The following is a 13,770-nucleotide window of genomic DNA, read 5'->3' as shown; positions in this document are numbered from 1 at the left end:
CTAATATTGCAAGTACACTGGTTTTCTAAAAGTGAGTTTTATTTTGTTGTAGTGGAATAATTTGTACATAATTTACAAGAAAAATAGTTACACAATTTACACTGATAGTCAAGAGAAACAGCAAGCTAATACATTATAGCAAGTAGCATTTACTAAGTCCTTGAACTATTGCATCAAGAGAGCCAGCCACATTTTTTACATATGTTACTAAATGTCAGCTATTGAACCAAGTTCTCTCTGCTAACAGGGCTTGTACAGATAAAAAGTTGCAGCGGCAGCTGCACTTTTTCTCAAAGCACTCATCATGTGTTTAAAGGACGATCTTACTGATTCTTGTTTAAATGCAGTTTGTCTTTATCCATCTCCAAAGTCCTTTAACAGAAGATGAAACTTCAAGTGAATACAGCCACACATAGTCCTTAAATTGGCTTCACCACATCAATAAAAATTGATTGAGGAAGTAAAACAGGTGTTTATACTTGTACTTGCAAAAATATACCTAAGTACTTGTCCTCATACAGCATGCAAAAATGGTTTCAACACAACATTTCTCAAGGACCATGGTGTGATATTTATTCTTACTCAAGTTGATTAGTTTAATGCTGCTTGACAACCTCATGTTATACAAACAGGCAGGAGATGTTATTCTCCAGTGTGTTCTGGAAAGATGGCAAACTCAGTAATCAGTCCATCCTTTAGCAATATCTTTCCACACTTGACTTTGCTTCTTCAGCTCCTGGCTTTCCCTTCATATTTCCTTCTTCATTAATCAATACAGTCATCACATTGCTAGACTCAGCCCTGCCAGTTGCTTAGACTTTGCAATCTTAAGTTGCATTCCCTTAGCATTCAGACTGATAAAATGAAAAACGGTTCCCTTTATGTCCTTTTCACCCATGTTGTACCTATCCCTCTTCCACGGAGTGCTCTGCATTTTCCATCACAACATATTGCTTAATAACTTCTAAATTTCTCATTTCCTATGTGTTAATCAGTTTGTTTGCATACACTCCAGACAGAATGTTCCTTTACCTTTAAACACCACTGGGTATGCACTCTAACACAATCTTTGCTGCTCTACTGCACAATATGTTCAGACAAATTTCTTAAGTATTAGTAACCCACCTTTCTATTTCCACACCATCATGTTGTCTCCTTTGAGCAGCTTGACATTTCACCTACTCTAATTTTACATCAATATGAAATTTGTTACCAAGGTCCCTATTTTACATGTACTTTATAACCACTGGCACAACACACCTGACCAAGAATTCTTTGGACTTTTATTCCTAGGTACAAGAGACCAATCAAAATTTTTAGATAATGGAACCAGGCAACAGGTTCTGGAGTTTTCAGTCAGGATTCCCAGATACTGTGCACACACACCTCATAGCCTGCTACCCAGCTTCCTCAGTTGAGAGAGACAGATGAAGAGCTTATTAGAGATGTAGTCTTGGGTTCTTTCCCTCCCCTGCTGCTGAAGAGCTCGTGAACTCAGCAAGAGCTTAAATCTGCAGCTGAGAGGAAAGGTTAGGAAGAAGGAATGCAGTTCTTCTAAATCAATTACACTTAGAGAGGCCAAATGGTTGATTATTAAAACCCCTCATGACTTTGATGCTCTTCCACTATAAGGTCTAGGAAGTCTAACCCACTTGTTGGCTATTTCACTTATGCAGGCTGATGGGAGCAGAGAATTCCAAACTGCAGTCTGCAATGAGATGACTACTTTCCAACATCTGAATTTCAGCAGACAACAAACACGTTACTTTCCTAATATTAGTTTTCTATATCATTAGTTATTGTAGTGGCCATAGGGAGGTTATGTGATCACATATCAGAGGGAAATTGCCTGCACAATCAGAACCAAAAGGGAGGTGGGTGCATCTCTATTAAGATGTGGTCCACATTAAGAAAAAGTTAGAGAATCTTTAGAGTAGGTCATATTCAGAAGCAGTCCATGCAAGTGATATATTTAATATTTCTAAATAAGCACAAGATTCCAGTGATTTGATAAGCTAGAAAGAACTTTCCAGAAGTACAAGCATAATAGCAAATACTAGAGTAGAAGAGGACTATTGAGCCTGTGACCTGCATAATTACAGTATTCATGAAATCTTTTAACATGATACCACAATGTGACCCAGAAATCAACACCCTGACCATGAGGGAAAGTGGACAAAACACAGATTGTTTATAGAGAACTAAAAGAGCGAAGTCAGGTAAAATTATTTTTGGAACAATGGGAGCTGTTCTCTGTACAGTACTATAGCTGATAATGTAAAGATCAGGATGCCATTGATCAGGATGCTATCAAAGGCAATGGCACTGGGGTGGTTGTTTTTTTTTTTGGGGGGGGGGGGTTAACCACAGTTTTAGCCACCTAGGCAGGAGCTGAAAAAAGAAGGCTATTTGGAACAGTAGCCATTGAATGCAGTTTGTGCTTCCAGCGCCAGATGCACAGCAGGCCAGCCCCACTGTGCTGCCTAGAAAGTAACAGCTGGCAGCAGAGAGCTTTTGGTTGTTCTGTCAACAGCGAGTTTGTGTAGTGAAATCTTTCCACTTTGCAAACACAGACTAAGGATCTGCACTAGACCACATAGGGATTGTTAGTTTCAAGTCACTTCTGGCATTCCAGCTATCCTCCTCTTTATGAACTAAAAATAATTTGCAAGATGCCCAGCTGAAGTGCTAGACCCCAGCCATGGAAAATAACCACTTACCTGTGAAGAGGGGACAGACATTTCAGTGCTGAGCACCATACAATGGAAGCCACAGAAAACGCACAGAGAAGAGATTAAGAATAAACTCCCTGGCTGGGAAGTTATGGCAGGTTTAGATACAGTGGGTTTTTTGAGAAGTAGGAAGGAAGAGAATGCCTGGCTCCTCCTTGTAAGGGAATCCACATAGGCACTGGTGGCAGCTAAGTAAGACTATAAACATACAGGACTAGTTTTAAAGATTTACAATTATACAATTTCCTCCCTACCCTACCTACAGAGAGTCTAGTTGATGCCTGCTGCTCACCGAGGTGTATGTAGAGATAAGAAAAAGGTCATGCTGTCATCCACGTGATCTGGTAAAAATTAAGGTAGCCTAGGGTTTGTCTTCTTAGGAAAGTTTTTACCAGATATAGCAGTATTATTTAAATGTACACCCTAAAGCTCACCCAGTTCAGCACTCTGGACTTCCAATTTAGAAGGGGAGGCAGAGTACAGTCACAAGCCCATTTGTTCATTGGGAACATGGTACCTGCAATGGGAAGGTACATGCAATGAGCCTGCATACTGCACCTTCCTATTCCATGCTTCTCATCTGTCCCTCGAAATGAGAGAACTGCATTTCAGACTCAGTTCTCTTCTGACACTGATGTTCAGGTCTAATGGGCAGCTGATCTTGAGAAACCCTCTGGGCAGTGGCTGGTAGGAGCCCTTCCGAGGGGAGAGGAAGAGAAAGACCTCGTCGATTCCTGCAGAACCTGCTTCCGTTGTGACAAGCGTCAAGTTCTGATGGTTCCAAACCTACCCGCCGCTGCATGTGAAAAGCCCACGGACCATCCCCTAGCCTTGTCTTCCTGAATCTGCAGGCAGCCAGAGTCCTGGCCACGGCTGGGCTGGCCAGGGAGGAGTTTCGGAGCCGGGGGCGTTCCCTGGCCACCTAGCATGACCAGAGAGGCTGCGTGGCCACCGCCCGTGCACGGGGGAAGGGGGGAATCCAGGGGCTGGGCCGCCGGCTCCACAGGGGCGAGCCCCGCTGCCGGCGCCTCCCCGCCAGGCTGGCAGCTCAGGACGGCGCCGCCCCCGCTTCTGTCCACGGGCTCCAGCCCCGCGCTCGCGCGCACTCACCCCTGCTCCAGCAGCCCGGGCCCGCCAGCTTGCGGCACTCGGACGGCGGCATGTCGCGCGCGCCCGGCCCCGGCGGCGGCTGCTGGCCGTAAGCGGCGCGGACAGACTGCACTGGGCTCGCGACGCGCTGCGGCGGCGGCGGCGGCGGGCCTGCGCCACGTGACCGCCCCTCCGCCCAGCCCCGTCACGTGACGCGCGTGTGCCGGCCGCCGGCCATGACACTAGAGGCAGGACCGCTGGGGGCGGGGCGGGGGGTGGTCCCTGCTGTGCGCCTTGGGAAGCGCTCCGCGTTCCGCACTCCCCGAGCCTGCGGGAGATGAGAGATTCCCCTGGGGGCGAGCGAGGTGTGACAAGGACAGCCACCGCCTGCGGGCTCCGTGCCCACCCCGTCGGGCTAGGGGCTGCACAGACACACAGGACTAGGAGGAGGCGGATTCTCAAGGATGAGCCCCATGTTACAGATGGGGGAACTGAGGCACAGAGAGAGACCACGTGACTTACCTGATCTGGCACAGGAAGGTGTGAGAGAGCTGGGAACTGAACACAAGTCACCACCTCACAATCCAGCCCAGGGGATTAGCCACAAGAGCACCACTCGCCCCAGGAGAAGAGATAGCAGTGGGTCAGGTGCAGGACCGGCGCTAGGGTTTTTCGCGCCCTAGGCGCACGGCTATTTCACCGCCCCGCGCACCGCTCCCGTGGCTCCGGTGGAGCTGCCGCAGCCATTTCTGCGGAGGGTCCGTTGGTCCGCGGCTCCAGTGGAGCTGCCGCAGCCGTGCCTACGAGAGGGCCACTGGAGCTGCACGGGACCAGCGGACCGTCCACAGGCATGCCTGCGGCAGCTCCACCGGAGCTGCGGACCAACGGACCCTCAGCAGGCACGACTGCGGCAGCTCCACTAGAGCCACCTGCCGCCCCTGCCCAGTAAAATGCCTCCCCTCGAAAATCCTGGCACCCTAGGCGATTGCCTAGTTCACCTTAATGGAAGCACCAGCCCTGGTCAGGTGTTACCCCTCTCTCTCCAGGTTATGGCCTGCTCTCTGCTTCAGAGGGGGAGAGAGAAGGGGCCTGAGAGCCTTATTGTGATGAGTCAACCTGTTTGAAGTGAGAGGAGACGAAAATCTTTTTAACTTATACACCTCTTAGCTGAGGTTGCAGAAGGCAAGCACAGAGTGAGACAGGGAACTAATGCGGCCAGAGTTTTTTAAACCAAAAACTGCTCTTGATAAAGTGGCTTCAGAGTTGGCTATTTATTCAGCATGGAAAATTAATCTTCTTCCACCATGCATGCTGGGAAACAGACATGTGCCATCAGATAATTATGTAAGCAGAGTCAGGATGAGCTCTACCCTGACATCTGGTGGTGAATTGTGGCAAGTGTGGAAAAGAATTTCAGAAGCTGGTATTATTTGCATAGGCACACCCACCCCACCTAGCATGAGCCCACAGCTGCCCAAATGATCACTTTGGCTGCTCTGGGATCCCCAGTTTCTCTGTTATTAGGGCAGGAAGAATAAAGTGTTGCTACCCTGATTATGTGAATGAAAGCCAATAGAACTGTTTTATGGTAGAGGGACTCACCATCAACTAAGCAGCACTCGCTAGACAAGGGACATGGGTTCCAAAGCCCAATGAATTGAGAGGTGTATTTGATGGTATGGGTCTGTTTTGAGGGCTTGTAGCACTAATTGCATTTTCTCTTTCTACTCTGTTGAATAGCAGAGCTAATGTTGATTCTATTAAGAATTTAATTACAGGCTACTGTGCTGAATTTACTTTGGGCTAATGATGTACTAGCAGTGGGGTTTCCCTATTAAAAGGAGATATCACTAAGAGCTGAAATTATTAAAGAGCTAAGATTGTTGGGAGTTGAGATCATGGAGTGCTGTGTTGACTTGTGGGAAAGCCTGAAGATATATTGCTAAGTAGCTGGCAGAGTAGTTTGTGGGATGGTTGGAGTGGCCAAGGGATGTGAGGGGAGTGAAGTGGTGCAGAGCAGAGTAGTTCGTGAGATGGCAGGAGTGGTTCATGGGACAGCTGGTGGAGTGGAGCGGCTCGTGGTGAAGAGTGCAGCAGAACCCTATGGAGAGGCAGGGCAGTCAGTCTTGGACCACGTAAGGTGCCCCTTAACGCCCCTCATGCCCCTTTCTTCCCCTGCCCCATTTCCACCCAGCTAGGGGTAGGGGTGTAGAACTCTGCAGATAAACTTTTAAACTCTGGGGCTGCACTGACCAGGGACAGAGACTTTTGGGGGGATTTTTGGGTTGCTAGACTCAAGAGACTCTTGGGGTGTTAGACTTGGGATTTTGGGGTGATCTTTTGGGTGGTTGGACTTAAGATCCTGAAAGGAAAAGGACACTGCCAAACTAGCTTGGGGGTGGGTCATTTGTGTTATGAATCTTGTTTGTGGTGTTTCCCCAACATAATGCTGCATTGTTTCCCTCCTTTATTAAAAGGATTTTGCTACACTCAGACTCTGTGCTTGCAAGAGGGGAAGTATTGCCTCTTAGAGGTGCTCAGGGGATGGTATGTAATTGTCCCAGGTCACTAGGTGGTAGTCTGAGCTGATTTTGCATTGCGTTATTGAAACAGAACCCCTAGATACTGAACCCGGCCCTTGTTGCTGCCAACTCAGATAGGCAGAAGGGTTACAATTAGTTCCTAATATGATTTGGGGAGCCTGAGGTCAGAAGAGAATTTTGTTTTTTACAGACCAGCCAAAGAAAAATAAGAGCCACCTACAGTAACCAGACACTTTAGAGCAGGCCTGCACAACTCATAAAGCGGCGAGGGCCATATTACTCCAAAAAAAACAGCTGAGGGCCAATCCCCCCCCCAAAACACTTCCCCCCCACCAGCGCCGCCCAGCCCTGTGGAAACAAACCCTCCTTCCCCAGCACCGCCCCACCAAAACAGCTGTGGGCCAAAAAGGAAGGCTTGGGGTGGGGGGGTGATACTTTTTAAATAATTTTTCAATTAAATCAAACTTTTTTTTTTAAAAATTATGAATCATGGAAAAATGAAAAACACCTGTTCCATTGAAAGAAAACATTTGTACTTTTCATAATTACCTTGCAAATTGAATGAGAGATATTACATCTCTTTTCAGCAACAAGCTTGTCGAATTCAGGGGTCATATTTGAAGTGGATATTTTCATAATATCTTCCAAATGGTCATCAGTCAGAGAAGAACGTTGCTTGTTTTTATTCATGTTCATGATGGAAAATGTTTGTTCACATATGTAAATGATTCCAAAAATGCTGAACGTTTTCAGTGCAACTTTGATAAAATTTTTGTATTTTTCATTGTCCAGACTCTGTAGAAGTCCCGCAGGCTGCTTTCTCTGTGCTTATTTCGGTAAACTGCTGAACATTGAAGTTCAATAACCTCTAACTGCAAATCTAGTGGCACTTCCTCTGAATCCACAGAAAACGGATCTTCAATCAGTTTCAACTGGTTGTCTTCTTCTTTAGACAAAGTAAGTCTTCTGTCAAATTCTTCAATCAAAAGATTAATGTGCTTTGCATATTTTTTCCTAACTCGGTGTGTTTATGCTGAGGGATATGCTGTGCATAATTGGGAAAGTGACACATTTCACCTTTTGACAGCTGACTTCTGAAAAGTTTCAGTTTCATTTGGAAAGCTTTCACTGCTGCACACATTTGAAATATAAGTTGACTTTTTCTCTGAAGTTGAATGTTGAGATCATTCAGGTGTGCTGTAATATCACAATAGAAAAAGAGATCTTGATTCGAAGACTCATTTTCAAGCTCTGGGAATTTTATTGGTCCATTTTCTAGGAATTTTGCTACCTCCTCTTTCAAAACAATGAAACGCTAGAACACTCTTCCTTGACTCAACCACCTCACTTCTGTGTGGTAGATTAAGTCACTGCACTTGGCGTCTACTCCTTCAAGAAAGGCTCAGAATGTCCTATGTTTTAGTCCTCTAGAACAGATGTAATTTACAATGGAAACTACCACTGACATTACAGGCTCAAATTTTAAGACTTTGCTACACAAAACCGGCTGATGTATAATGCAGTAATGTTTGGTTATTTGTCTCCTGATAAATTTTTCAAGAAGAGTAACTGCTCCAACATTTTTTTCGGCACATAGCTGGAGCACCATCAGTACAAATGGCCACCAAGTTAGTAAAATCTAATCCCAATTTATCGTTCATGCACTTTATCACTTCACTGGAGATTTCTTTTCCGGTTGTGTGACCCGTCATGGAGCACATGCCAACAAGTTCTTCAGTAATTTCAAAGTTTTTATCAATACCTCTAGTAAAAATAAGTTGGGCAGTGTCTTTTAAATCAGTGCTTTCATCCATAGCTAGGGAGTAAAAGCAGAATTCACTGACACTCTCTGCTTTAACTGATCACTTAGATTGGTAGAAATGTCAGCTATTCATCTCTGTACAGTCATGCGTGATAGACTGACATTTTCAAATATTCCCCTCCTTTTCTGGACATCACACAGATACAGCAATCAACATACACTTTTTTTAAAAACTCGCCTTCTGTGAAGCATTTCCCAGCAGCAGCAATTTCCTTAGAAATTTGAAAGCTTCCTTTAGTAACCGTATTGTTTTCAGTGCTCACTTTCTTGAAAATTTGCTGTTCTCCACTGAAGTTTTTCGCTAAACTGACTGCTTTAATTATTTTTTCATTTGGGTTCAATTTGGCGAGATTGGGATGTTTAGTTTCAAAGTGCCACCGAAGGTTGCATTCTTTCGGAACGGCTAACATTTCACCCCACAGGAGGCACAGTATTTTGTCTTTGGAAACAGTACATATCACATATTCCTATATTACTGCACACAGCAGTCAATCAATGCAGTGGTAGATAAATCTCTGCATTATACATTTTTTTATAACTTTTATATGGCTTTGTATTGAACCTTGGTAATATGTTATAGCGGACTACTAAGATAGTATAATTAAGGTAAAAGAAAAATTTCTTCTGTACACATTTTTGAAGCAGAGTTCAAATTTGTGTGCCATGAGACAAATGTGCCCAAGCGAGTAAAATGCTTATGCATTTAAAAAGTTTTAATTTGCAATTTGTGTCAGTTTATATGGATTTTCAGATGGAGATATCATAAGTAAAAAAAGAAAAACAAAAGTTTGTGTTTTAAATTGAAAATTTTCCTAAAAAATATCAATAAATGATTATCAGCCAAGAATAAGATATGTAATTACAAATGCATTTTAATTTCCTTATTGGTCAAAATGTCAAAGACTGCTAAACTAACCTTACTGTTTTTCCCTGCAATCTTTTTCATTTGCCCATTCAGCATAAACTCTGTCCAGATCTATCAGTCCTCAATCCAGCTGGTAACTCTTAGTATATGTCAGCACCTCACACTGAACCCCCCACTCATTAGTTTCCCAATACACACAGATTTCTCCTCCCTTCCTCCCAGTGCCCTTCCCCACAGCCCCACCACCACAACTAAACAATGCCCCACACAGACCACCACTGCCCAGTGCCCTGACACACACATCTCCCCCACTGCCTGGCACCCCCAACAGACCCCCAATGCCTAGCACCCCAAAACACACAAACCTCCCCCACTGCCCAGCTCCCTCCAGACTCTCACAGCCCAACACCCCCCGCATACCTCCCAGACACTCACTCCACCACACCCTGCCCCCTTCCCTGGCTGCACTCACCAGCCCAACTGGGAGGTTTCTGGCTCCTAGGGTGAGAGCGGCAAGGGGAGTCTCCAAACTCTCCACGTGCTGCGCCCACCAGAAGCGCGAGTTCCATGGCTCCCATTGGCCAGGAAAAGCACCAATGGGACCTGCTGGAGCTGCAAAGCGGGTCTTGAAGCGCCGGCAGCATGCAGAAAGCCTAAGAGCCAGCAGGTCCCTCTGGCTCCAAGATTTGGGGGGGGGTCAAAAAGCACTCAGGACGGGGCGGCAGCTGAGCCCTGTGTCCCGCCGAGGAGGGACGGTGGCGCATGAGGGCTCCATGCCTGCGTCCCGCTTGGGTCGGGGGGGTCGGTAGCTCATGAGGGCTCCATGCCCGTGTCCCACTGGGGGGGGAACAGCAGCTCACGAGGGCGCCATACTCATGTCCCGCTGGGGGGGGGGCGGTGGTGCACGAGGGATCCGTGCCCATGTTCCGCTGGGGGGGGGGGGGAGACAGCGGCACGCGAGGGCTCCATGCTTGTGTCTTGCTGGGGAGAGAGGTCCGGCAGCGAGTGAGGGCTCTGTGCCCGTGTTCTGCTGGTGGGGGGGCTGGTGGTGCACAAGGGCTCCGTGCCCGTGTTCCCCGGGGAGGGTGTCAAGGTATGATTCCCCCACTCTGAACCTTAACGTCCAAAAGATAGGGTACCTGCATGAACCCCTCTAATCTTAATTACTAGCTTAGAAATGATAGAGCTGCCACCACCCAAAAATATAGTGTTTTGGGACACTTTCTGGCCCCCAAACACTTCCCTGGGGACCCCCAGACCCAAACCCCTTGGATCTCAAAACAAAGGGAAATAAATCATTCCCCTCCTTTCTTCCTCCCAGATTCTCCCCTCCCTGGGTTACACCGGGAGATCACTGTGATTCAAACTCCTTGAATCTTGAAACAGAGAGGAAATTCACCTTCCCCCCCTTCTCTCCCGCTCCCAGACTCTCCCTGAGAGAGACAGACAGTGATCCTAACACAGAGAGAAATCAGGCTTTTCCTGCCCCCCTTCTCTCCTTTCTTCCACTAATTCCCTGGTGAGACCAGACCCCATCCCCTGGGGTCTCACACAAGAATAAAAAAACAATCAGGTTCTTAAAAAGGAAAAGCTTTTAATTAAAGAAAAAGAAAAAAGTAAAAATGATCTCTGTAAAATCACAATGGAAAATGGTACAGGGTCTTTCAGCTTATAGACACTAAAGAGAAGCTTCCCCCAGCACAAATACAAGTTGCAGCAAACAGAGATACAATCCTTCCAGCAAAATACACATTTGCAAATAAAGAAAACAAACATAAATCTAATCCACTTTCTACCTATTACTTACTATTTGAATAGAAGAGACTTTTTCAGAAGATTGGAGAGTCTGTATACATGTCTGGTCCCTCCCAGACCCCAGAGAGAACAAAGAAAAAACCCAAAAAGCACAAAGGCTTCCCTCCACCGAGATTTGAAAGTATGTTTCCCGATTGGTTCTTTGGTCAGGTGTCAGCAAGGTTCACTGAGTTTGTTAACCCTTTACAGGTAAAAGAAACATTAACCCTTAACTATCTGTTTATGACAGGGGGTCTGGCAGTGCGCGAGGGCTCTGTGCTCATGTCTTGCTGTGGAGAGGGGTCCGGCAGTGAGCAAGGGCTCCGTGCCCGTGTTCTGCTGGTGCGGGGGGGACGGTGGTGCACAAGGGCTCCATGCCCGTGTTCCGCTGGGGGGGGGGGTCCGGCGGCATGCGAGGGCTCCATGCCCATGTCCCGCTGGGGGAGAGCGCAGTGGCTCATGGGGGCTCCGTGTCTGTGTCCCGCTGTGGAGGGGGGAGGCAGGGCCAGCTCCAGGCACCAGCATTCCAAGCTAGTGTTTGGGGCGGCAGTCCCTGTTGTTTTGCCCCCAAGCAGCACACCGGCGCGGAGGACAGGGACAGTCCATGTGCCCTTATGCCGGCAGGCTGTTTCTGCGGCGGCAGCTTCTATGTTTAGCTGTCTGCGGTGGCTTCAGCTAAACATAAAAGCTGCTGCTGAATTGCCACCGCCGCGGAAACGCGCCTGCTGCCCTAAGGGCACATGGACTGCCCCAGTCCCCGGCGGCGGCAATTCGGCGCCCCACTTGGGGCGGTGAAAACTGTAGAGCCAGCCCTAGGGAGGGTGCGGTGGCCCGCGAGGGCTCCGTGTCCCTGTTCTGCTAGGGTTTGGTGACGGCGTGCAAGGGCTCCGTGTCTCGCTGGGGAGGGCAGCGGCGTGCAAGGGCTCCCTGCCCGTGTCCCAGTGGGGAGAGGGCCAGCAGCGTGCCTGAAAGCCCCACCCCCGCAGCTCTGATTGGGCAGGACTCAACCACCTGCACTGCTGGCTCCTGCTGGCGGGCAGGCGCACCACCGGGAGCTGCCCCAGGAAGTGCCGCCACGCCAGCCCTGGGACTTTGGTGGTGATGGTGAATAAGCGCGCTGTTTCGTGTGGGCATGGGGTTTAGAATCCCTCCGCGGGCTGCATGTTGTGCAGGCCTGCTTTAGAGGGCCAGAGTGGTGAAGAAAGGAAAGTAATACTAGAAGGGATGGCTAGAAAGGCAGAGGCAGCTCTGGTCTTGGTGCCCTAGCAAAAAAAAAAAAATGCTATTAAGGAAGAAAAATCAGTAGTTCCCCCTCCCCGTCCTCTCAAGATCTTTCATTGTCCCCAGTGACATCTTTCCCCATTACTTAAGTTTCTAGATGTGTATCGCAAGGCTTATTTATCTATAATTTATCCTCCCTTCGTTGATTCACTCTGCTGAATCCTTCCTAATTTCACCCCATCTCCTCCTTGCCTTCAAAGTTCTTCATTTGTTATCCCTATTTTCACATCTCCTCTCCTTCTATTCCTTTCCATACACACTTCATTCTGCTGTCTGCTTTTCACTTTTCTCACGAGTCCCTTATACCTAGAACAAGTCTCATATAGTGCATCTAGCAACCTTACTTGCTTTAGATTTTGCTTCTTTTCACCAACTGTCCTTCTCCCATCAGATACTCCCAGTGCCAGTTCCCTACCTTTCCATGATGTTACTCCATTTTAATTTTTTTAAGCAATTCAAATGATAAAGTTTCCACCTCCTTTGTATATTTGTTCTATTTCCAGAGGTTCCAGATCAAAATCTTGTCTTTTACCAGTAGGCTCATGAAATAATTAAAAAAAAAGTTTCAAGCTGGAGAGGGTCAAGTCTACACATATGAATTCCAGAGAATTCAGAAAGGCTCAACTAGCAGAAATGCATCATGAGAGGAATTAATGTTATAGGACTTGCTAAGGACCAGCTCAGCAGGACTTGTTTAAAAGACCTCAGGTAAAGTGGATGGCTAGTGGGTTACAATCTATACCCAGAAACAGTGGGGCATTTTGAGCTCAGGAGATCGTCAAAGTCTTTGGCAAGAAGCAGACCATGCTCCATGATTGGAAGCAACACAAACACGCCAAAGTCATGTCAACAAGGCAGATGTATCAGAGGTAACCAGAGCTGAAGGTGGATGAGCCAACACAACTGTTACTGCTGACTGAGCAGCAGAATAGATATGACATGGTGCTCAGATGCTGCCATGATGGACGCATTATGAGAAGTAGTCACAAGAGCTGCATCTGGCAAGGAAGAAGCAGAGTGGCAAGAGAGTTTGACTCTCTTGCATAATCAGAAGCAGCAGTAGCAGGAACTGGAGTGACAGTCTCCGGAAGGATATAGGGTGGAGAACACAAATTCATGGTAGGATCCATGATTAAAGCAACCCAGATGTGCTGTTACGCAAGTTATTCACAAAGTCAGCATCTTCATCAATCAGGCTGGTTCCTTCTTTCATAATCCCCATTTCATAATGGTTAACTAGTGAGTTTTGCTCTACCATTCATACTAATTTTGCCTGAGGACGCCAGGTGTATGTTAAATTCTGTTAGGTAAAAGCATACTCAGCTCATATTCTGACAACTTCCTTTTGAATCATTATTTCTACAGTTTTTTCTAATCTTCTAAACCAATTTGTCCCTACTTCTTAATTTCAGCTGTTTAATCAACTGTTAATAGCTCTTTTAGCTCACATCACATAAAATATTTACATGGTTCCTGGATTATCACTTTATTAATAATATTGATAAATTGTTGTTTTTATTAGTGTCATCCACTACAGAGTCTTTAAGAGATTTACTATTCAGTCCCCAAGATCTGCCCAGACCAATTGTTTTAATATACTCCAGAGTAGCTCATTAGTGGATCATGTGATCTTCCTTGTGTCAG

At 46.7% G+C, this 13,770-nt stretch overlaps 1 protein-coding gene across 3 annotated transcripts in view; it reads right to left on the bottom strand.

Moving 5' to 3' along the window:
- Positions 1-3,935, bottom strand: part of GALNT11 (polypeptide N-acetylgalactosaminyltransferase 11) — an 89,964-nt gene extending 86,029 nt beyond the window's left edge. The window contains exons 1-2 of one of the 3 annotated variants that reach the window (XM_030550048.1): positions 3,843-3,903; positions 3,167-3,249 (exon numbers count right to left, since the gene is read on the bottom strand). The gene's annotated coding sequence lies outside the window, so the exon portion shown is untranslated. Of the gene's footprint in view, positions 1-3,166; positions 3,250-3,842 lie in introns of all 3 variants that reach the window. The other 2 variants (XM_030550050.1, XM_030550047.1) reach the window with 2 other exon arrangements.
- Between the last annotated feature and the right edge of the window lie 9,835 nt (positions 3,936-13,770).

Source organism: Gopherus evgoodei, chromosome 2 (assembly GCF_007399415.2).
Source record: "Gopherus evgoodei ecotype Sinaloan lineage chromosome 2, rGopEvg1_v1.p, whole genome shotgun sequence".
NCBI lineage: Eukaryota > Metazoa > Chordata > Testudines > Testudinidae > Gopherus > Gopherus evgoodei.
This window is presented reverse-complemented; position numbering and strand designations above follow the sequence as displayed.